Source organism: Muntiacus reevesi, chromosome 3 (genome assembly GCF_963930625.1).
Source record: "Muntiacus reevesi chromosome 3, mMunRee1.1, whole genome shotgun sequence".
Classification (NCBI taxonomy): domain Eukaryota; kingdom Metazoa; phylum Chordata; class Mammalia; order Artiodactyla; family Cervidae; genus Muntiacus; species Muntiacus reevesi.
Genome location: NC_089251.1, coordinates 233,948,823 through 233,974,372, shown reverse-complemented (window position 1 = coordinate 233,974,372; position 25,550 = coordinate 233,948,823). Strand labels below are relative to the sequence as shown.

Here is a 25,550-nt window from a genome sequence, read left to right as displayed (position 1 = left end):
TTTAGATCAAAATATAGGTTATTTCTTAAATTTTATGTGAGCTAACACTGTTTACATTTACAATACATTTTTAAAGGCATACTTAAGAGCAAATCATTCAGCTATTCTACAGGAAAGAAACATCTTAGCAAACACATGGTACATATTTTTTATAAGTACCAATTAAGAAAAGAAAACCCTGCTGTGGATTAAAATAGCCTGTAAGTCTCAAAGGTCATTTTAAACATATACTAAGGACATAGGTAGAAAATTCACCTAAACTTTGTATTTATATTCTGTAAATATGTAATTTTATTCTAAGTGTGCTATGTATTTCTCCAGATTTTATGCTACTTTCCAAAGGAGTACCATATATGTATTCATTCTTCCTATTCCTTTCTCTAAAGTCTTCCTTCTCTTTCGTCATTATACCTCAAATTCTTATGTTTAAGTTATTTTAAGATCACTGTATTCATTAAATGAGATTTTTAAGTAAACAAAATTTTGATTGGCCCCCAAATACCATTTTTGTTATTATTAAGTTATCTGTATAATTTAATGAAGTGGATGAAACTGGAGCCTATTATACACAGCAAAGTAAGTCAGAAAGAAAAACACCAATACAGTATATTAACACATATATATGGAATTTAGAAAGATGGTAACAATGACCCTATATGCGAGACAGCAAAAGAGACACAGCAAAAAAGAACAGACTTTTGGACTCTGTGGGAGAAAGCAAGGGGGGGATGATTTCAGAGAATAGCACTGAAACATGTATATTATCATATGTGAAATAGATCGCCAGTCCAGGTTCGATGCATGAGACAGGGTGCTCAGGGCTGGTGCACTGGGATGACCCTGAGGGATGGGATGGGGAGGGAGGTGGGAGGGGGGCTCAGGATGGGGAACACATGTACACCCATGGCTGATTCATGTCAATGTACGTCAAAAACCACCACAATATTGTAAGGTAATTAGTCTTCAATTAAATAAATTTTTTTTAAAAGTATCCTCCTTCCTATTTTTAATAGTTATAAAACTAAGACTGTTACATCCTTGATTAATTGTAGTGCTCAGAGAATGAATATTTGGATTAAATTTTCTCTGGAATGCTTTCCTCTTAACTATTGTTACTGAAATTTTTGTATAATGTATATGTGCAAGTGTAAAATTGAGTTATTTTTTGATGATTTGAAGATAACAGAGAGATTTTGGGTTCTGATTTGACAATTTCAGCTACTCCTAATCTCATTGGGGAAAATAAAGTACAGGCATTAAATATGAGTCTTGATAATTTGAGAAACTACTCTTGTTTGGTAAACAAAGCATAATCAAATATTAAATCTGTAATAGTAATTTTAAAACACCAGAGATTGTTTTAAAAGGCAGAATGAAATTAATTGCTAAATGAGTGATATAAACAAATAAAATATACTATGAGTTGGAAATTAGAGAAGATTATAGAATGACCAGAGAAGGCACCTTTAAGGAAAAGGGCCCTAAGCTTCAGACATTGAAGAAGGCCTTCAAACATTAATTGTGAAAACATTTTTATTGTGATATAATTTATACACTGTGCAGTTCACCCATGTAAAGTATACAATCCAATAGTTTTGAATAAATTACTATTACTTTTTTAAGTGGTGGTAAAAAATATACCATAGAGTTGAAATTTTAACCCCTTTTATGTATATAATTTGTTGTCACTGATTACATTCAAAATGTGCAAACATCACCACTGTCTATTTTTAACACTTTTTCATAGCTCTAAACAGAAACTATGTAACTGTTAAACACTAAATCTCCATTTACCCCTGATCACTCCCCCTGGTAAAGTTGAATCTACTTTCTCTCTTGATGATTTTCCTATTATAGATATTTCATATAGGTGAAATCACATATTTTTCCTTTTGTGTCACAGTTTTTTCACTCACTATAATGTTTTCAAGGTTCGTCCATGTTATGGCATGTGTCATGACTCCATTGCTCTTTAATACTCAGTCTCATATTATATGTAAATAACTATTTAATATTATATATATAATATGCATACTATATATATTGTCCATTCATCTTCTGATTTTTAAGTCTCTTCTTTGATTTTTTTTCTTTTTTGGTATATATGTGCCTTGGAGAAGAATTTCTAGTTCATGTGGTAAATTTTATGTTTAGCTTCTTGAACCACTGGCAAACTGTTTTCCATAGCAATTGCCTTATCAGGCATTAGTTTTTCTTTTATTATACTGTAGATATACACTATGTAAAAAGTTAGGCTGAATGAATATTGCCTTCAGCAACTACCATATATTTTTCTTAAAAGGAAGAGGAACAAAAAAGAAAGCCATGTGTTACGCATGAGAAAATGTGTATGTTTTATATAAAGACCTAATCCATAAAGTTAATTTAATAAAATAATTAAACCTTCTAGTTGTATGTTATCCCAACATTGTTATAATATTTTAAAAAACATGATAACCATATTTCTATTTTACAATACCAAGATACCTGCTATAAGTAGATAGTACAGCTGTTCCTATGAGTAATTAGTGCAATTTAGTTTATTTCTGCCCAATTTTAAGATACTTATTTTTTAGTTGCTTCTTTTGGCATTATATAGTAAAATCACCCTTAATTATATCTAACTGGAAAATATTCCAAATGTATGCTACTTAGAGTTTGCCAAGATAATGCACTGGTCATAGCAAATACCCTCTTCCAACAACACAAGAGAAGACTCTACACATGGATATCACCAGATGGTCAATACCGAAATCAGACTGATTACACTCTTTGCAGCCAAAGATGGAGAAACCCTGTACAGTCAGCAAAAACAAGACTGGGAGCTAACTGTGGCTCAGATCATGAACTCCTTATTGCCAACTGCAGAATTAAATTGAAGAAAGTAAGGAGAAACACTAGACCATTCAGTTATGATCTAAATCAAATCCCTTAAGAATATATAGTGGAAGTGACAAATAGATTGAATAGATTAGATATGATAGAGTGCCTGATGAACTATGGACAGAGGTTCATGACATTATACAGGAGACAGGGATCAAGACCATCCCCAAGACAAAGAAATGCAAAAAGTCAAAATGGTTGTCCAAGGAAGCCTTACACATAGCTGAGAGAAGAGAAGAAGTGCAAGGCAAAGGAAAAATATACCCATTTGAATGCAGAGTTCCAGAGAATAGCAAGGAGAGATAAGAAAGCCTTCCTCAGTGATCAATGCAAAGAAATAGAGGAAAATAATAGAATGGGAAAGACTAGAGATCTCTTCAAGAAGATTAGAGATACCAAAGGAATATTTCATGTAAGGATGGGCACAATAAAGGACAGCAATGGTATGGACCTAACAGGAGCAGAAGATATTAACAAGAGGTGGCAAGAATAAACAGAAGAACTATACAAAAAAAGATCTTCACGACCCAGATAATCACGATGGTGTGATCACTCACCTTGAGCCAGATATCCTGGAATGTGAAGTCAAGTGGACTTTAGAAAGCATCAGTACAAACAAAGCTAGTGCAGGTGATGGAATTCCAGTTGAGCTATTTCAAATCCTAAGATGATGCTGTGAAAGTGCTACACTCGATGTGCCAGCAAACTTGGAAAACTCAGCAGTGATCACAGGACTGGATATGTTCAGTTTTCATTTCAGTCCTAAAGAAAGGCAATGCCAAAGAATGCTCAAACTGCCACACAACTGCACTCATCTCACATGCTAGCAATGTAATGTTCAAAATTCTCCAAGCCAGGCTTCAACAGTACGTGAACTGTGAACTTCCAGATGTTCAAGCTGGATTTAGAAAAGGCAGAGGAACCAGAGATCAAATTGCCAACATCTGCTGGATCATCGAAAAAGCAAGAGACTGCTTCATTGACTGTGCAAAGCCTTTGACTGTGTGGATCACAACAAAATGTGGAAAATTCTTCAAAAGATGGGAATACCAGACCACCTGACCTGCCTTCTGAGGAATCTGTATGCAGGTCAAGAAGCAACAGTTAGAATTGGACGTGGAACAACAGACTGGTTCCAAATAGGAAAAGGAGTACATCAAGGCTGTATATTGTCACCCTGCTTATTTAACTTATATGCAGAGTACATCATGTGAAATGATGGGCTGAATGAAACACAAGCTGGAATCAAGATTGCCAGGAGAAATATCAATCACCTCAGATACGCATATGACACCACCCTTATGGCAGAAAGCAAAGAAGAAATAAAGAGCCTCTTGATAAAATTGAAAGAGGAGAAAAAGTTGGCTTAAAATTCAACATTGAGAAAAATAAGATCATGGCATCTGGTCCCATCACTTCATGGCAAATAGATGGGGAAACAATGGAAACAGTGAGAGACTTTATTTTTTGGGCTCCAGGATCACTGCAGTTGGTGACTGCAGCCATGAAGTTAAAAGACACTTGCTCCTTGAAGAAAAGCTATGACCAACCTAGGCAGCATATTAAAATGCAGAGACATTACTTTGCCGACAAAGGTCCATCAAGTCAAAGCTATGGTTTTTCCAGTAGTCATGTATGGATATGAAAGTTGGACTATAAAGAAAGCTGAGCACTGAAAAATTGATGCTTTTGAGCTATGACATTGGAGAAGACTGTTGAGAGTCCCTTGGTCTGCCAGAAGATCAAACAAGTCAATCCTAAAGGAAATCAGTCCTGAATATTTATTGGAAGGACTGATGCTGAAGCTGAAACGCCAATACTTTGGCCACCTGATGCAAAGAACTGACTCATTGGAAAAGAGCCTGATGCTGGAAAGATTGAAGGCGAGAGGAGAAGGGAATGGCAGAGGATGAAATGGTTGGATGACATCACCGACTCGAGGATCTTGAGTTGAGTAAGTTCCAGGAGTTGGTGATGGACAGGGATGTCTGGTGTGGTGCAGTTCATGGGACTTCAAAGAGTTGGACACGGTAGAGCGGCTGAACTGACTGACTCACTGATGTATTTAGTCATTTTTATTTGTTTACTTCATATAGTCTATCGTTTCATATTTTGTATGTCTTAGACAAAAGACTAGAGTTATTTCAGTTGACATTTTAAAAAGATGACTCTTAAAAGTATGGTTTCTGAAATTCAGTTAGAGTTACTAAAGTAACATGTATGTATCTTTTCATAGTTCAATGAGAGACCGCTAAGCCAAGAGATTATGTCACAGACTTGATGAGATCATATGACCCAGGAAATGGGAAGCAATGCTGAGATAGGGAAGCTTTTTGACCTAATTACAAATTTCCCTAGGAGAGATATGTAACAACCACAAGGGGACATACAATAATGAAGTACAGTTGTGGACTCAATATGGAAATAGCAATAGCAGATGTAATTGGTCATCCTGATATGAATATTGTTTAGGATATAAGAAAGGTAATTTCTCATCAGTAGGTGTACATGTAAATATTTGATGCATAGGGAGTTTGAAACAATTTTTAGAATATTGACATAAGGTAGCTCATGGAATAATTTTATTTCCTTTGTTCAAACCTCTGAGGCACATTCCTTAATATTGATTTGAGCTTAGTGAGTCTTTACACACCTAAGTAGGAAGCAAGAACAAGGTTGTAAATGTCTAAATTATCAATAAAAGCTACACTTAGGGAGAAACTTTAGGAAATAATTTTCCACTTAGTTAAAACTCAAAATACAATAATAGTCTGTAGGTACAGAATTGTGGTAGACTTAAAACTTTGAATAACATATTGAAAATAGATAAAATATTTTAAATGTTTCTTAGTGTGGCATTATTGTGCTACTAAGAAAGTAAAGAATTTAAAGGGATCAAAAACTATGTGAAATAGAAATTTTAAGGAGGGGTATTAGAAGATATAATCATCAAGTCAGAGAGATGAGGACAAATGAAAAGTTGATTGTTAGTGACAGCACTTAGAGTAGAATCAAGTGGGTTCAAAATCCGGATCATGACTAACAATTACACGTCTGTCCCTCTTATGGGTCCTTAATAATTGTTGTTGACTTTGGAGTGATAGATTAAAGAAAATGTAGCCCTTATTTGGTCATCATTTTTTTTCTTTAGAAACTGAAATAAACAGTTTGGGTACTTATTAACAAAAGTTATTCCTACATACAAAATTTATAAGTAGTAAGGAGAGACTTTTTAAATCTTAAGTTTCTCATTATTTTAAACTGACTGGCAATTGGTGATAGATATTAACGCAGAATTCCTCATCTGTAAAACTGAAAGAATAATGCTGGATCTCCCTACTTCAAGATTTGTCCTTAGAATAAAAATGAGAATATATGTGTATACTTCTTTGGGTCAGTTATCAAGTTCCATGTACATTTTAATGATTATTATACATTTTCATTCAAAACGTTTTATTAAAGTCTTACATTCCAGGTTTTAAGACTGTAAAGATGTTAAGCAGTAGTCCCTGCTTCTCAAGGATCTCACAGTGTAGTAAGAAGTGATATATCCAAACAGAAAATTGCTGTAAAGTACAGTGTTGTAATTAGGGACTGTATGAGGGCATCTAGAATGAAGTACCTAAGACTTGCTCACTGAATTAGAATGGTTCTCCATAGTAGGTAATAGATGAGACCTAGAATATGTATAGAAATTTAACAGGGAATAAAGGAAGAACATTTGAGGGAAGTGAACACCAAGTACCAAGTACCATGTGCCATGGATGCTTGGGAAACCATAGAGTACTGGAGTAATGGTGAGAAGTTTTGTTATTAATACTTAGTATATGAGATGAGAACAAGATCAAAGATAAAGTCCCAGGCCTCATTAAGAAGAGTTTTTTTTATGCCAAACAGAGGACCTGAAATTTTATCATATATTTCATATGGAGATAATGAAAGATTTTTAAGTAGGAGTGTCGCAGGATCAGATTTTTTATATTAAAAGATTACCATTAAAATAAATAGGATTGGAGAAGCAGAGGAACCTCTTAGAAGGCTCTTGTAGTATTTCCAATAAAACTGATTTAGTATTATTATACTAAGATGATGGTGGGAATAGAGAGAAAATATTTAGGAATTAATTAGCAGAAAATAATAATTTGTGGTTTAGAATCTCAGGCTTAGTTATCTCTATAAAATCCCTCTATTATAAAAATCTGGGAGTTCCCTGGTGGCTCAGATGGTAAAGTGTCTGCCTATAATGCAGGAGACCCAGGTTCAATCCCTGGGTTGGGAAGATCCCCTGGAGAAGGAAATGGCAACCCACTCCAGTACTCTTGCCTGGAAAATCTCATGAACAGAGGAGCCTGGTAAGCTACAGTCCATTTGGCTGCAAAGAGTCGGACACAACTGAGCGACTTCATTTTCATTCTGTACTTTCTTTCTTTTCATTATAAAAATCTAGCTAGTCACGTGACTATTGGAATTAAGTTGTGGATCAAGTCTGGTAACTTATGAACTTATATGTTGAATAAACCTGTTGGTTCCCAAACTGAATGAATGTAACTTTAGGAATTTTAGTTAAAAAAATTCACTCTATATCTATATCTATACATCTATAGAGAGGGGGAGAGAGAGGGGACAGTGAGGAGGAGAAGTGAGATAGAGGGGAGAGAGGGAGAGATGCAAAGTTAACTATATGGTTGCGTACCTGAGTTTGATTGTGAAACATGAATGGTCATACTAGGGACATTCTATATTTAGTCTTGAATTCAGAGGCTACAGTGAGAACATTGATTTTAAAATTTCAATAAAGAATACATTAAGTCATAAAAGCATTTTATGAACATGATACCCAAATGCTTTTTTAATATATCATCTTTATGGGTGTATAATTCATATATCATATAATTCACCCATTTAAAATATGTAATTCTGTTTTAAGTGTATTCACAGGGTTGTCCCACCATTATCATAGTCAACTAAAACATTTTCATCATCCCCCAGAAGAAACCCAGTACCCATTACTTCCCATTTTTCCTCAGCATTCCCATGGCCCAAGGCAACTATGAATCTGCTTTCTGTCTTTATGGATTTACCTTTCCAGGGAATTTCATATAAATGGAATCACACAGTATATGGTCCTTTATGACTGGTTTCTTTCACTTAGTATAACATTTTCAAGCTTTTTCTATGTTGTAGCATGTATCAATACTTCATTCTCCAGTCCGATCACTTTATGGCAAATAGATGGGTAAACAATGCAAACAGTGACAGACTTTATCTTCTTGAATTCCAAAATCACTGCAGATGGTGACTGGAGCCATGAAATTAAAAGACGCTTGATCCTTGGAAGAAAAGCTATGACCAACCTAGACAGCATATTAAAAAGCAGAGACATTACTTTCCCAACAAAGGTCTGTCTAGTCAAAACTATGGGTTTTCCAGTAGTCATGTATGGATGTGAGAATTGAACCATAAAGAAGGCTGAGCGCTGAAGAATTGATGCTTTTGAACTGTGGTGTTGGAGAAGACTCTTGAGAGTCTCTTGGACTGCAAGGATATCCAACCAGTCCATCCTAAAGGAAATCAGTCCTGAATATTCATTGGAAGGACTGATGCTGAAACTGAAGCTCAAATACTTTGGCCACCTGATGCAAAGAATTGACTCCTTAGAAAGACCCTGATGCTGGGAAAGATTGAGAGCAGGAGGAGAAGGGGACAACAGAGGATGAGATGGTTGGATGGTGTCGTCAACTCACTGGACATGAATTTGAGCAAGCTCCGGGTGTTGGTGATGGACAGGGGAGCCTGGTGTGCTGCAGTCCATGGGGTTGCAAAGAGTTGGACATGACTGAGCGACTGGACTGAATATTTCATTGCATACATATACCATATTTTATTTATCAGTTTATAGTCATTTGGATTATTTCCACATTTTGTACAAAGTTTTATGTGGACATAATATTTTAATTTCTCTGGTGTGTATAATTAGGAAAAAAATTGCTGGGTCATCTGGTAACTCCCAAACATTCTAAACTTTTGAACATTTGAAGTGGAATATTCATATGTGCAGACAGTTTTGTAGTTTAAATAGGTATATATGGTTCTGTCGTTGTACTACATTTATTTTAGTAATCAGTGAGTTATTTGTGTGTGTGTGTGTGTGTGTGTGTGTGTGTGTGTGTGTGTGTGTGTGTGTGTGTTAGTCACTCAGTCATGTCCCACTCTTTTCGACCCAATGGATGGTAGCCCACCAAGCTACCCTGTCCATGGAATTCTCCAAGTAAGAATACTGTAGTGGGTTGCATTGCCCTCTCCAGGGGATCTTTCTGACCCAGGAATTGAACCTGCATCTCTTCTGTCTCCTGCATTGTAGTCAGATTCTTTATCCACTGAGCCATGGAAGCCCAAACTATTTATAAAGGAGATACTTAAAATTTTTTTTATCACTTTAATGTTCGTTTTTATTTTTTTTTTTAATGTTCGTTTTTAGAATGATCATATTAGTTGAGTTGGTACTTTGTTTTACTTTGTAGAAATAAGAAATTGGCTTATACTTGTATTTATTTTATCATTATATTTAACAGTTAAATGATATTTTCATATATTTTTTACTGGTCATGTTTGGGATATATATTTGGTGTTGTTTAGTTGCTGCATTGTGTCTGATTCTTTTGTGACCCCATGGACTGTAACCCGCCATGCCCCTCTGTCTATTGGACTTCCCAGGCAGGAATACTGGAGTAAGTTGCCATTTCCTTCTCCAGAGGATCTTCCCGACCCAAGGATCCACCCTGCATCTCCTGATTGGCAGGTGGATTCTTTACCACTGAGCCACCTGGGAAGCCTAGGATGTATACTCAGAGCCTTTTATTATGAATAAATAGTTAAATTCTCTCTGAGCAATATTGTGAAGGGTCTTGAATCTTCCAAATGAAAAATTAGGAGTATTATTATGTAAATATATTGGCCTGTCAGTATATTAAGAAATGGACAAATTGTATGCAGTTCAGAATAATAAAAAATTAAGAGGAAAATAGAAGAATTATATTTTGAAGGATGTTAGTACCTAATTTGACTAAGTTTTGTAGCTAAGAGAATGGTGTAGGGAATTATTGTAATGACTTGTCTACTTTTACAGATCATCAAAGTCATAAAGGAGAAAACTTAATCTTTAAGTTACCTAATAAGAGAGTTATAGTCTAAAGAAAATTAATCTTTTAAATAATGAATATTTAAAAGTTATGCATTATCTTCTCAGGAAAAAGCAGTTTACTATTTTGCTTATCTAAAAACTAACCTGAAAATGTCACTGTTATCTAAAAAAACTTTACAGTATCACAAACACAATAGTAAACTTCAAGAAATACATGGCTAATTTGGAGTGAGCGTTTATTTGCACAATTACAACATGAGGACAAACCAGCAAGTGAGCAGGCTGACGCTGGTCAGCACAGTTTATTGCTGGTTTAAGATGAGTCAGATTATCCTTGTACTTTGAGGAGTTTCTTATTTGCAAGTCTTTTTGGAACAGTCTTAGGTCTCTTAACTTGGAAAGATAGATATTAATCTACCCTTCTATTGCTCTCAGAAATCCAAATAAAAGTGATTATCCCTCTTAAAAAAAACTTTATTGTATTATTTAAAACTAAAGTAATGATAGCATGCTTTTGAGAGGCAGATTGACAGGGTATACTCTAATAAACTTCTTTGCAATCTATTCAGGTTTACCTGTGAAAGAAATCTGCTTGAAAATGAAAATGCTCTTGACATTTTCAACTTATTTTTACTCACATTGAATATATGAAAGAGTATTGACTTTTAATGAGCTGTTCTCTCACTCTTATGTATTTAGTTTGAAGAAAATAAAGATATTTGCCTCTGAATTTTAGCTAAACACTTAAGAACAAAATACCTAGCAGGAAGTGTGCTAAGCATTCTCTTTACAATAGCTCTTTGATGTAAGTGTAATTAATCCATTTTACTGATTCAGAAACTAAGACTCAACAGACGTACTGGCTATGTCTTGATTAATATAGTGAATTCATAAAGCAAATAGAGAGTGGTAAGAAGTCTGTAATTAACAGCTTCCTGGGTAGAATCTAAAGCTCTCTGTAGTTCAAAGACGGGAAGTTGTAGCCTAGGATTAGTCAGATATAGCTTTATACAGCTTTATAGATAAAGTGATTCTTGGCCTATATTTGAAGGAATGTAGTATTTAGATTGTTGGAAGAGAAAACAGAATATGTAAGTAACAAGAGTAAAGATGAGCAAAGAAGACAGCATAACATTTGTTAGAAAGTTTTCTGCCCATCTCAGTTGCAAGTAACGGTAACCCACACAAACGCAATTAAAAGGATACCTCTTTGGAAGCCCACAGAGAAATCTCAGGTAATATAGCACAATCAAAAAGACAGGCTAAGGAAAAGGACCTGAGATTGGCTACACTCTTATCTCCCCTCTCTCAGGACCACTCAGCAATATGTACATCTATTCTTTCAACGTTGTTTCCAACCCATGTTTCTTTAGCTTGTATATCTTTAGGGCCACAGCCTTTATGATCTACCACTCAACAACAGCTTCCCTTCCTTCTATTAGGTAAGACATACCTTAGGGAGAGTCTGATTAGATCATAGCATCTTTCAGAGGCATCTAACACATAGATTTCCTGTCAGCCATTGTCTCCTTGGTTCTTGTCTGGTTCAGACAGCCTTAACCACAGGAGTGGGGTCATAGGATCCTCTGTTGAGCATCAGGATGACCTTAGTAGCAAGAAATCCTGCCTGCTAATTAGGTGGTTTGTGTAGAGGAAGCATGAGGGAAGCACAGGGAGATCGGAATGGGTTATGGACCTCCTACTTCCTGGGTGGGGATGAAGAGTAGAATTTTACTTTCAGGAAAACTGTCATCGTATAAAAATTACCTGAAGGCAAAGATATTTTTTTCTTCCTGATTATTTAGTCTATCAGTGATGTTATATCTCTCCAAAATCTTAAGATTCCCCACTCTCTCCCTGCCCACCGCTCTCATAACCCTAGCTCTTCTTTCCCACTGCTGCTGCTGCTAAGTCCCTTCAGTCGTTTCCAACTCTGTGAGACCCCATAGACGGCAGCCCACCAGGCTCCTCTGTCCCTGGGATTCTCCAGGCAAGAACACTGGAGTGGGTTGCCATTTCCTTCTCCAATTCATGAAAGTGAAAAGTGAAGTCGCTCAGTTGTGCCCGACTCTTTGCGACCCCATGGACTGCAGCCTACCAGGCTCCTCTGTTCATGAGATTTTCCAGGCAAGAGTACTGGAGTGGGGTGCCATTGCCTTCTCCGCTTTTTTCCCACTACTTCTTCATTAATCTGAGCATAAAAATGAGGAGGAATTGGACAAAAGTCTTCCGCTATCTTGAGGTTAAGAGAAAACAACAACAATACGTGTCCTATTGTCTAACACAGGTTGAAGACTTAGACGTTTTATGTGGTATGTGAGAATGTAGATTTAAAATTTTTTCTTCCATATTTTTAACATATTTTCTGAATTTAGTAAAGTTAGCAGTTATATTCTTATTTACTAGAATAAAATTTGCAGTCATTTAGATTTGGATTAAATTATGGTGAGAATAGTGTGAAACGAAAATCTTAAAATGAAAATTATTAGATGGTGAACTCTTACAAGGGAAAGATTATGAGTTATTCATTTTTATATTCTAGCAACTATACCATTATACAATTTTGAAGTAGATGATCAATAGTAGTTGTTAAATGAATTAGCAGTAGACAAGCTATAAGAGGCAGCAAATGATGAATCCTTCATGTAAAATAATTTTTGCTTGAAATTTTACTAGGATTCTCAAATTTCTCATTGTCTTTTGTATTAATTTTTAATGTATTTCTTCTTTGATTAATATATATATATAGTTTTGGATACTCATCTCTTCTCCTGCTTTACTGCAATATGAGATACTATCATGTGATCTCTGTAAATATTAAAATTTACAAGTATAGAGAAAACATAAATATAATCCCTAGAGAATAATTAAACATATATAAATATATGGGCTTCCCTGATGGTTCAGCAGGTAAATAATCCTCCTGCAATGCAGGAGACATAGGAGATATGGGTTCTATCCCTGGGTTGGCACGATCTACTGGAGAAAGAAATGGCAACCCTCTCCTGTATTCTTGCCTTGGAAATCCCATGAACAGAGGAGCCTGGTATGCTACAGTTCATGGGGTCACAAGGAGTCAGACATGACTGAGAACATGACACATCCTGTATATAATAAAACAACTGTAAATCTGTGCTTAGAATTGGACTCTAGACTGGCAGTTTATTTTAAGAAGCATTTTACTTTTTTGTACTAAATATTTTTATAGTTCCCTGAATATGTGTAGCTTTTAATATAGCTTTACCTAATCATTAACAAAAGAAAAAATACATGTGATATCTTTTCACTGCATATCTAACTTATTCTCCTATATGACTGTTTGCTCATCCACATATGTGGGCCCTCAAAAGACCACTTCATTTCCTCAGTCTATACCATCTATCAATACTTGGTATCACTGTGACGGTCACATAGCTCCATTTCTTGTAAGTAAGAATCTGTTTAATTTAGCTTTGATTAGATTTCTGCCATTGCTTCAACCTATTAGACTATAAAATCTTGAGATAGACTACTTAACCTAATTAACTTCTTTGTTATATACCAAACACCTAGCGTCCTTTGTGGTTTAATACGTACTGTCTGTAAAGGTTGAACATAGGATGTTTTCATAAATGGTTAAACTTTATATAATTAATGTCATGTCACATAGGTTCTGGGTAAAAGAACTTTGATCTATTCTTAATTAGCTGAGTATGCAGAGTAGAAGACTGGTATTTAGGTGACATCCTAAGGGCCCAGTAATACAGTGTCCCATATTTCTTTGTCATCAACTGGTAAAGTAAGAATATATGTTCCTAGGTCCTAAAGGAATTCTAAGAATTTTGTACAACTACTCTCACTTTAATGGGCTGTTTACCAAAAGCAGGGATTCTGCTAGTGTAGTAGTACGCACACAAGCATACACTGTAGTGTATATATAGTGATAATCATTCCCATGTAGCAGCTAGTATGACTAGGGATTATAAAATCCTTCTGTGCTTGCCTGTAAAAGCCATCCTTTACTGGGAAGCCAAATGGATCGCTGTTTTTCAAGCTTCTTTGACAATGACCCAGAGTATTACATTTTTATAACCCTGTGTGTGGATTTCATGACCCTCTAGATGGGTTATGACCCACAGTTTTGAAAATATGGCTGCAGCTGGAACTAAAGAATTCAGTAAATAGAAATGACTTGAATTTTGGATTGGTAGCCAGTGTTTCCTATGTATTATTTATCTTTTCTCCTCCCACTGGGGTAGTGGGTTCTTCTGAAATTCTGATAGAAGTTCTAGTATAAAGAGCAGTGATTCACCAAGTCTTTAGCATCTTTTCCAACTCTTGAAAGACCCTACCTGTACAGAGTGTCATCATTGTCAGTGGAGGGGCAAAGGCAAACCCATGCAAAGAAATCCTGTATCTACTCTTATTCTATGAAGCCACTGGTTTTTTTTTGTTTGTTTTTTTTTCTGTTAAATACTGTATGTCCAGCTAAATGCACTGAGAACTTGTAGCAGGCATATGTGTATGTCCTCTTCTGCTAATAATAACTGAACCTACAAATGTTGCAGATAGAACAATAGTCTTGTGAATTGTTTTAAGGATATTTTAATGGAGACATTTAAGAAGTAATATAAGATGTAACAAGAGAGTTATTTGAGTTTACCTTCTAAGTGAATAGTTCAAGTTTTTAAGTGAATCGTTTATGAATAGCTCAGCTCCATTTTAAGTAATCTCAGTGATTTTAATGATATCTCCAATATTTTGATAATATGCTCTGTAAAGAAACCGTGATGGCATAATAATAGTTTTAACTTCTTCAAGGAGGCAACTGCTGACCCAGATAACTTCTTGCCCACCAACCTTTCTATAGAAATCTGTAATGAGGTAATACCTGCCCTAAAGCTGCCAACTCATGCTTTAAAAGTTTTAACAGCTGTAGTTACTCAATATGAAGTAGGCTGCCTTACTAACTTAGATTTCAGTGTCTGAGGGAAGAGTATCACTTAGACAAGTGCTGTACCGCAGGAGTTTCTATAATGAAAGTGTGCTATGGCTGAGCACTTGAAATAACTAGTGTGACTTAAATTTTATTGAGTTTTAATTAATGTAATATTAGTTATCTGCATGTGGTTGGCTGGGTGAGTGAGTGAAAATTGCTCAGTTGTGTCTGACTCTTTGTGACCCCATGGAGTATAGCCCACCAGGCTATTCTGTCCATGGAATTCTTCAAGCAAGAATAGGAGTGAGTTGCCATTTCCTTCTCTAGGGGACTTTCCCGACCCAGGGATCAAACCCTGGCCTCCTGCATTGTAGGCAGATTCTTTACCATCTGAGCCACCAGGGAAGCCCTCAGTTTATGTGTGTGTATATATACACACACACATACACATATATACACTGTATTGTAATCAGATTCAAGGCCTTATAGACAATTCTGTGCCATAGTTAAATACACAATTTTAAGAGCCATCCCAATCACAACGGCACTAAAATTTTTATATATCTGGGATATACCTAATTATTTTTCTTTTCGACTCAGAAGTATCTGGCCATTACCAGTGCTCAAATTAACAAATTTCAATTTAAATATATTTGAGTCTTCATCTGTCAACCAGTTATTCTGAGTAAGGAAGGGATAAATTGTTTTCTGTACATTTTTAGTCATTTTTGAAAACAATTTATAAAGCCTGCAAGGAACATGTACTTTTGTCTTGAATAGGATACAATAGAAACTTGAAATCAGACTTCTCAAATAGGCTTTTCCTTAACTGCATAAGCTAGAAGAGCTTGTAGCTCTGGTCTACATAGCTAGTGACTTCCAAACTATTGTATGACACCCTATTTTCTACATTTTGCCTTAGATATTTAAAATCCAGAAAAGTGGGGGACATTTTAAAAAGAATTTTCCATTTTCCTTGAAATAGACTTAACCTGTGAAAATTTATCTTACACGTATAAAAATCCCTTAAATTAAGTCAGAATTAATCCACAATTTAGAATGATTTTTAGTGATTCTAAATGCCTATTTTCTTTTAAAGTTTTCATTTCTGTGACAGAGCACCAGATAATTCAAGTATAATTATTGTGATTGACTAATGGCTACTATATTGGACTGTGGTAATACAGTAGCCACAGTGGCTAGCTAATGACTACTATATTGGACCGTGCAGATTTAGACATTGCTTTTGAGACATGGGTCTTTGGTTTATCAAAATTGCTTGTCTAGTTAAATGATGTCCATAAAAATTAGAATGAAATGTAAAGACTTGATTTTTTTAATCAAGTTAAAAGATATAACCACATACAGAAGAACTATTTAAGGTGGTTTTAGATGTTATAATTTGACTGTATATCCCTAGTGGACCAAAATTACTGTGGTTTCAGTGACCATATTCTTATATTAGTTTTGATATTGTTATCCTGAGGCTATTGCTTGTATGTCATAAGTCAAATGAGTAATTCTGTGTTACATGCTGAAAGTGTCAAGGACTGAGATTTTGGGTACAAGAACCAAAGAGTTTAAGTACATGAAAAGCATGGAATGCCAATGTAAAAATTGTTAAGGTACAGTAAAATTTTATAGTCCTAAGTTTAAATTGAACGTATTAACAAAGTATTCTTTGTTGTAAAAGAATGAAATACAATTAAAACTTTTTTTTTCTATCTTCCAGGCCTGTAACTTAACTTCATATACTAACGAGAACTGAAATCTTTGTTGAGGCTTATACTCTTCCATTTTCACTCCCCACAGTTATGTACATATTCTTGATCCCTTATAATGTCTGATCCCTTATTTTTTTTTAATCTTTTGACCCTCTTTACCCATTTCTTTCACCCCTCCACACCTCTGGAAACCACCAGTCTGTTTTCTGTATCTATGAACTTGGTTTTGTTTTGTTTTTGAGATTTCACATGTAAGAGAGACCATATAGTATTTGTCTTTCTTTGACTAATTTCACTTAGCCTAATGCCCTCAAGATTTATGCATGATGTTACAAATGTCCAGATTTCATTTTTCTTATGGCCAAATAGCAGTCCATTATATATTTATATATTACAATATTTCTTTATACATTCTTCTGTCAATGGACACTTAGGATTTTCCCATATCTTGGTTATTTTAAATAGTGCTACAATGAACATGGGAGTTCATATGTCTTTTCAAGTTAGTGTTTCCTTTTTCTTAGGATAAGCACTCAGAAATAGGATTGCTAGATCATATGGTACTTCTATTTTTAAGTTTTTGAGGAACTTCCATAGTGTTTTCCATAGTGATTGCTCCAATTTACATTACAACCAGCAGTCCATATCCTTGCCAACACTTATTATTTCTTGCCTTTTTGATAATAGCCATTCAAACAGATATAATTTAATATCACATTATAGTTTTGATTTGCATTTCCCTGATGATTAATGATGTTGAGCATCTTTTCATCTAACTGTTGGCCATCTGTGTCTTTGGAAAAATGTTTGTTTAGATCTTTCACCCACTTTTTAATTGGACTTTTTCTTTTTCTATTGAATGCTGAGTTCTTTATATAATGTGAATTTTAGCTCCTTATCAGATATATGACTTGCAAATATTTTCTCTCATTTAGTATATTGCCATTTTATTTTGTTGAAGATTTCCATTGTTGTTCAGAAGGGCAATTAGTTTGAGGTAATCCGACCTATTTTGGCTTTTGTTCCTTTTGCTTTTGGTATCAGATTTAAAATTCAACAAGGCCAGTGTCAAGGAGGTTACTGCCTCTGTTTTCTTCTAGGAGATTTATGGTTTCGGATTTTATATTCAAGTCTTTAATCCATTTTGGGTAGATTTTTTGTGCATGGTATAATATCATTGTCCAGTTTCATTCTTTTGCGCATGGCTGTCTAGTTTTCCCAGCACCATACTTGAAGAGTGTCTTTCCCCGTTTTATATTATTGGCTCCATTGTTATAAATTCATCTACCATAGGATGTGTGGGTTTATTACCAGGTCAGTTCTGTTCCATTGGTCAGTGTGTCTTTTTTTTTTTTTTGCCAATACCAGGTTGTTTTAATTACTGTAGCTTTGTAATAAAGTTTGAAATCAAGTAGCATGATGCCTCCAACTTTTTTATTCTTTCCCAAGATTGCTAGTGGCTATTCAGAGTCTTTCGTGTTCCATTTTACAGTTGTTTCTTCTATTTCTATGAAAATTGGAATTTTTGTTGGGATTATATTTAATCTGTAGCTTGCTTTGGTTAGTAGGAACATTTTAACGATATTAATTCTTCCAATCCATGAGCACAGAGTATTTTCTCATTTTTGTGTGTGTGTTTTTTAATGTCTTTCTGTAATGTCTTATAGTTTTGGTGTACAAGTCTTTCATTTCCTTGGTTAAATTTATTCACAGGTATTCTATGCTTTTCAATACACTTGTATATGGAATGCTTCCTTAAATTTCTTTTTTCAATAGTTTGTTATTAGTTATAAACACAACAGATTTTTGTGTATTATCATATTCTGCAACTTCACTGAATTGATTTATTAGTTCTAACAGTTTTTAAAAAAATATTGATTGATTGATTGATTTTTGACTGTCCTGGGTCTTCATTGCTGTGCAAGGGCTTTCTCTCATTGAGGTGTGAGGGTTTCTTATTGTGGTGGCTTTTCTTGTTGTTGAGCACGGGCTCTTAGTGCTCTGGCTTCAGTTGTTGAGGCTTGTGGGCTCCAGAACACGGCTCAGTTGCCACTTCGCGTGTGGGATCTTCCTGGACCAGGGATGGAACTGATGTCTCTTGCATTGCAAGGCAGATTCTTAACCACCTGACCACCAGTGAAGCCCTTGTTTGTTTTTGATGGAATCTTTAGGTTTTTCTCATGTAGTATTGTATCATCTGCAAATACTAACAGTTTTATATCTTCCTTTCCAATTTGGATTCCTTTTACTTTTTTCCTTATTGCTTTGGCAAGGACTGACAATACACTATGGTAAATAAAAGTGGTAAGACTGGGCATCCTTATGTTCTTGATCTTAGAGGAAACACTTTCAGCTTTTCACCATTGAGTATGATATTAGCTGTGGGCTTGTTAATATGGTCTTTGTTATGTTCTTTCCATACCCATTTTGATGAGTTTTTTATCATAAATGAATGCTGAATTTTGTCAAATGCTTTTTCTGCATTAATTGATATGATCATATGACTTTTATCTTTCATTCTGTTACTGTGCTGTATCACATTGACTGATTTGCTGATATTCAGCCAGCCTTGCATTCCTGGAATAAATGCCATTTGCTCATGGTGTATGATTCATCTAATGTATTTTAGATTCATTTTGCTGATATTTTGTTCAGGATTTTCATATCTGTGTTCATTAGAGTTATTGATTTATAATTTGCTTTTCTTGTGGTGATCCTTGTCTGCTTTTGGTTTCAAGGTAATGCTGGCCTTGGAAAATGAGTTTACGAGAGTTCCTTCTTCTGTTGTTTGGAAGATTTTGAGAAGGTTTGATGTTAATTCTTCTTTGAATGTTTTGTAGAATTCACCAGTAAAGCTCGCTGGCACTGGGCTTTTGCTTTTTGGAAGGGTTTTGATTGATTACTCATTCAGTTTCCTTGCTAGTAATTGGTCTGCTCAGATTTTCTGTTTTATCATAATTCAGTCTTGGAAGGTTGCATATTTATAGCAATTTATTCATTTCTTCTAGACTGGTTGTTCAATCTGTTGTTTCATTCTTGTTGTAATCTCTTGTAGTCCCTTGTATTTCTATGGTTAGTTGTAGTGTCTCTTTCATTTCTTCCTATTTGTTTGAATCTTCTTTTTTTCTTCTTCATCAGTCTAGCTAAAGGGTTGACTGTTTTGTTTATCTTGTGTTTTGGCCACATGCACAGCTTGTGAGGTCTTAGTTCTTTGACCAGGGATCGAACCCTGGCACCCTGCAGTGGAAATACAGAGTCCTAAGCACTGGGCTGCCAAGGAATTCCCATTCTGTATATCTTCTTTATTTTTTTATTTATTTTATTTTATTTTTTTCGGGCGCCGCGCTGCGTTGGGTCGGCCCTGCTGTGGGGAGAGCGGATAGCGGTCGGCGGCGCCCCATTCTGTGTATCTTCTTTAAAGAAACAACTTTTTGATTCATCTTTCCTCTTGTCTATTTACTCTCTATTTCATTTATTTCTACTCTAATCTTTTCTCCTTCCTTCTACTAACTTTGGGCTTTGTTTGTTCTTATTATGGTTCCATCAGGTGTAAAATTTGGTTGTTTATTTGAGACTTGTTTATTGAAGCAGGCATTTAGTACTGTGAATTTCTCTTTTAGAACCAGTTTTGCTGCATTTCATAAATTTTGGTATGTTATATTTTCATTTTCCTTTGTCTCAGGATATTTTTTTATTTCCCTTTTGATGCATTGGTTGGTTGGTAGTGTATTTTTTGATCTCATATTTGTGAATTTTCAAGTTTTCCTAGTGCTTCCGTGGCTGGAAAAGTTACACAATATGATTTCAGTCTTCTTAAATTCATTAAGACTTATTTTGTGGTCTAATATGTGATCTATCTTGGAGAATGTTGCATGTACTTTTATTAAGAACATGTATACTGTTGCTTTTGGATGAATGTTCTATAAATATTTGTTAACACACCTGGTTTAATGTGTCATTTAAGGGCTGTGTTTCCTTATTACTTTTATGCATCGATGATCTATCCAATGATGTAAGTGATATTAAAGTGCCTTACTAGACTGGGACACTTTCCTGAAGATACTGGTGCTCTGGAGCATAGCTAAGGGAAAATCCAAAGATGGAGACTGCATCCCTGGTTAGTGTTCCAGCACTCTCCTAGATGTGTGTGTTAAATTGGATGCCTGGCCTTCAGGTTGAGTTTTTATTTTTATTTGTCTATTTTTTAAATAACTTGTCTAATTCTTTACTTTCAGTTGCACTGCATCTTCATTGTTGCACACAGGCTTTCTCTAGCTGTGGCAAGCGAGGGCTACTCTTTGTTGCAGTGCGTGGGCTTATTGCAGTGGCTTCTCTTGTTGCAGAGCACAGGCTCTAGCTGCATGGGCTTCATTAGTTGAGGCATACAGGCTGTAGGGCTCAGGGGCTTCAGTAGTTGTGGCATTCAAGCTCAGTAGTCATGGCTCAGAAGCCCCTAGAGCTTGTGGGCCCAGAAGTAGTGGCACACAGGCTTAGTTGCTCCATGTCATGTGGAATCCTCCTGGACCAGGGGTTCAACCCGTGTCCACTGCATTGGCAGGTGGATCCTTAGCTACTGTACCACTAGGGAAGTTCTGAGTGTTTAATATAATCAGGAAAGCCTCCTTCAGTTTTTAAGTCTGGAAACCATAGACTGTCTCTTAGCTGGGCCCTGGGGTTCAAGCACATGACCTCTTTGAGAGGGCTTTCCCAGGTCTCTATAGTCTTGTGGGTCTCAAGATAGGAACAGCAATGGTTTTCAAAGTTTGATTTTTTTTTTTTTTTAGGGATTAATCTCTGAAGTGTGTGAGATGCCCAGAGTGGGTTTCAAAACCTCAGCTGCTCAAGAATAAACTCCAGGTTTTGTGTTCCTTCTCCATTATGGCTTGCTGTACCACCAGTAGGGTTTATGGTGGGATTGCATCCCAGCCTCTTGCACCCACTTTGATATGGTTTTCTTGTGTGCCCATTGTGTAGTAATCATTCACCCAGGCCATGGGGCTTATTTGACAGGAAATTCTTGTATATAAAGCTGTAGACTTACTGTGTCTGAGGGGAGGAGGTGAGTTTGGGATTTTCTTATGTCACCATTTTGAACTGAGACTTCTGTTTAACATTTTGAAAAGATTTATAATCTCTTGCAATAACAAGCCTGTAAAAATCTCTTTAAAAAATTTAACTGTCATTAATATAGCACATTGTAAATCATTCATGTGGTTAAAAAAACTGTATAGAGAAAAAGAATTCTCCCATCCTAGATTATAATTCCCTAGTTGCTTTCAGTTCAGTTCAGTCATTCAGTTGTGTTAGACTCTTTGTAACCCCATGGACTGCAGCACACCAGGCTTCCCATCCTTTACCAACTCCTGGAGCTTGCTCAAATTCATGTACATCGAGTCCGTGATTTATACAACCATCTCATCCTCTGTTGTCCCCTTTTCTTACTCAATCTTTTCCAGCATCAGGGTCTTTTCAAATGAGTCAGTTCTTCACATCAGGTAGCCAAAATATTGGAGCTTCAGCTTTAGCATCAGTCCTTCCAATGAATATTCCAGACTGATTTCCTTTAGGATGGACTGTTTTGATCTCCCTGCTCTCCTAGGGACACTCAAGAGTCTTCTCCAACACCACAATTCAAAAGCATCAGTTCTTTGGTACTCAGCTTTCTTTATGGTTAAACTCTCACATCTATGCATGACTACTGGAAAAACCATAGCTTTGACTAGATGGACATTTGTCGGTAAAGTAATGTCTCTGCTTTTTAGTATGCTGTCTAGATTTGTTATAGCTTTTCATCCAAGGAGCAAGCGTCTTTTAATTTCATGGCTGCAGTCACCATCTGCAGTGATTTTGGAGCCCAAGAAAATAAAGTCTGTCACTGTTTCCATTGTTTCCCCATCTGTATGCATGGAGTGATGGGATTGGATGCCATGATCTGTTTTCTGAATGTTGAGTTCTAAGCCAGCTTTTTCACTCTCCTCTTTTACTTTCATCAAGAGGCTTTTCAGTTCCTCTTTGCTTTCTGCCATAAGGGTGGTGTCATATGCATATCTGAGGTTATTGATATTTCTCCCTGAAATCTTGATTCCTGCTTGTGCTTCATGCAGCCTGGCATTTCATACAATGTACTCTGTGTATAAGTTAAATAAGCAAGGTAGCAATATATATCCTTGATGTACTTCTTCCCCATCTGGAACCAGCCTGTTGTTCCATGTCCAGTTCTAACTGTTGCTTATTGACCTGCATACAGACTTCTTAGGAGGGAAGTAAGGTGGTAAGCAAGGGAAGTAAGGTATTCCCCTCTCTTTAAAAATTTTCCACAGTTTGTTGTGATCCACACTGTCACAGGCTTTAGCATAGTCAATGAAGCAGAAGTAGATGTTCTTTGGAATTCTCTTGCTTTTTTGATGATCCAGCAGATGTTGGCAACTTGATCTCTGGTTCCTCTGCCTTTTCTAAATTCAGTTTGAACATCTGGAAGTTCTCGGTTCACGTACTCTTGAAGCCCAGCTTGGAGAATTTGACCTTTACTTAACTAGCGTGTGAGATGAATGCAATTGTGCAGTAGTTTGAACATTCTTTGGCACTGCCTTTCTTTGTTATTGGACTTTTCTAGCCCTGTGGTCACTGCTGAATTTTCCAAATTTGCTAGCTCATTGAGTGTAGTGCTTTAACAGCATCATCTTTTAGAATTTGAAGTAACTTAGCTGAAATTCCATCACCTCCACTAGCTTTGTTTGTAGTGATGCTTCCTAGGACCCACTTGACTTCGCACTCTAGAATGTCTGGCTCTAGGTGAGTTATCTGTGTCGTTAAGGTCCTTTTTTATATAGTTCTTCTGTGTATTCTTGACATCTCTTCTTAATATATCTTCTGCTTCTGTTAGGTCCATACCGTTTCTGTCCTTTATTGTACCTATCTTTGCATGAGATGTTGCCTTGGTATCTCTAATTTTCTTGAAGAGATCTCTAGTCTTTCCCATTCTATTGTTTTTCTCTATTTCTTTGCATTGACCACTGAGGAAGGCTTTCTTATATCTTCTTGCTAGTCTTTGGAACTCTGCAATTAGAGGGGTATATCTTTCTTCTTCTCCTTAGCCTTTTGCTTCTCTTCTTTCCTCAGCTCTTTGTAAGCCCTCTTTAGACAACCATTATGCCTTTTTGCATTTCTTCTTCTCTGGCATGGTCTTGATCCCTGCCTCCTGTGCAATGTCACAAACCTCCATCCACAGTTCTTCAGGCACTCTGTATCAGATCTAATCCTCTGAATCGATTTGTCATTTCCACTGTCTAATCGTAAGGGTTTTGATTTAGGTCATACCTGAATATTCTAGTGGTTTTCCCTACTTTCTTCAATTTAAGTCTGTATTTTGCAGTAAGGAGTTCATGGTCTGAGTCCGGTCTTGTTTTTGCTGCCTGTATAGAACTTCTACCATCTTCGACTGCAAAGAATATAATCAGTCTGATTTTGGTATTGACCATCTGGTGATGTCCATGTGTAGAGTCATCTGTTGTGTTGTGGAAAAAGCTGTTTGCTGTGACCAGTGCATTCTCTTGGCGAAAATCTGTTAGCCTTTGCCCTGCTTCATTTTGTACTCCAAGGCCAAAGTTGCCTTAGTCCCTTTACTTAGAAGGAAGCACAGTTACCAGTTTCTTACATATTTTATCAGAAATATTCTGAGCACACATTCATAAAAATATATCCCCCCCCCCCGGTTGTTTTTTTTTAAGTGACGAAGGTTACCTGTTAAAATGGAAATTAGATAGTTGAGGAAGTTATAAATGTACTTGATGTTCTAAATCTTCTCCAAATCCCCAAGTAGTGGATCCCCAGGGTATTTTGTGGGCCAATAAGCCAAAGATGAGAAGGTTCCAAAATTTTATTTCCATTTGTTTGTGTGTCATTGATTGACCTTCCTTCCTTCAGAAAGTTTCATTTACCTGTATTTTTTGGTTCTTTTTGTCTTTATTTTTAATTGGAGGATAATTGCTTTACAATGTATTAGTTTCTGCTGTACAATGACATGAATCAGCTTAGCCCTTATTTCTTTGTCACACAAGATCAATTTCTAGTCTTCCCCACTTTACTTTTTTTCATTCAGCAAATTAGCTACTGTAAATCTACTTCATTATTTTGTAACAGTTGCATGGTATTCTGTTAGAGGGATGTACCATAATTTATCAATTTCTTACCAATAGAATTTTTTGTTTTTAAAAGTCTTTGCATTTAATATGTTTAATATTCTTTACATGTGTCTTTACCTATATATGTGATATGATTAAATTTAAGACTTTGGAACAGGAGAGTGATAATAGTTGATAAACAGAATTAGGGTGACCAAGACAAAAGTACTTTTACTTGATTTTCATAAACTATTTCCCTTTTGTTCTTTAATCAGGGTTGTTTGCCCTGTTAGATTAACTATACTTCTTCCCCATTGAAAGGGAATTTTTACTGTAGTTTATCAGTCATGTAGTACTTGGGATCTTTCTTTCCTTGGCCTCTGAGTTTTTGTAGATATTTTGCATTGAGTTACTTGATTCCAATTTTTTACCCTTCTTTATTTTCTCAATCTGTTATTCATCTGCCTCAGTTACTATACAGAAATGTCTTATAAATTTCAGGCAATTGTAATTGTGTTTCTTAATTAAGCTAAAATTTAGGCCATTTTGCTTATTCTTTAGGGTCAATTAATCAGACGTTGCCTCTTTTTATTTGTTTTTATTCTTCTAACATTTTTATCCTTTTTAGAAATCTCCAATCTCATCAATATTTAAATTCACAGACTCTACCTAAAGTTTAGTTGATCTGTATATGTTAAATGTGACTCAAATATTCCTTTAATATTCTTTTATATATAATATCTTAGATTAGCCTCTTTCTCTAG

At 35.7% G+C, this 25,550-nt stretch overlaps 1 protein-coding gene and 1 non-coding gene across 2 annotated transcripts in view; both read left to right on the top strand.

The window, feature by feature from the left end:
• BAZ2B (bromodomain adjacent to zinc finger domain 2B) overlaps window positions 1–25,550 on the top strand; it is a 318,837-nt gene that overhangs the window by 125,127 nt on the left and 168,160 nt on the right.
• Window positions 7,091–7,162, top strand: TRNAY-AUA (transfer RNA tyrosine (anticodon AUA)). Its single transcript has one exon. It is a non-coding gene; the product is annotated as a tRNA-Tyr (tRNA).